We start from the raw sequence: 332 nt of genomic DNA on the forward strand, positions 1-332 counted from the left end.
CGCAATACCCCACAATATCTGCCGAACCACTGTAGTCACACCTTTTCCTTCCCCGGACCAAAGGCGGGGAATTAAAAGAAACGAAAAAATCAAAAGCGATAAGAAATCTTTGAGGCGCCCGAGAAGTTTCCAAAGGGCGGGGACGCGACAGGCAGCGCCAAACGAGGTCAATTGAGGCCAATTTCCCACTAGAAATACACAGTGAAAACGACTTTTTCTCCTTTGGAAAGGTGTGGCTGACGTCAGCGTCGTTTTGTCATTCACGCCTACTTCCAATCCATTAAGTAGTATAAAAGCGATATGAAATCAAAATACATTATTCAGCATTTTTG

This window comes from Penaeus monodon, chromosome 28 (assembly GCF_015228065.2).
Source record: "Penaeus monodon isolate SGIC_2016 chromosome 28, NSTDA_Pmon_1, whole genome shotgun sequence".
Classification (NCBI taxonomy): domain Eukaryota; kingdom Metazoa; phylum Arthropoda; class Malacostraca; order Decapoda; family Penaeidae; genus Penaeus; species Penaeus monodon.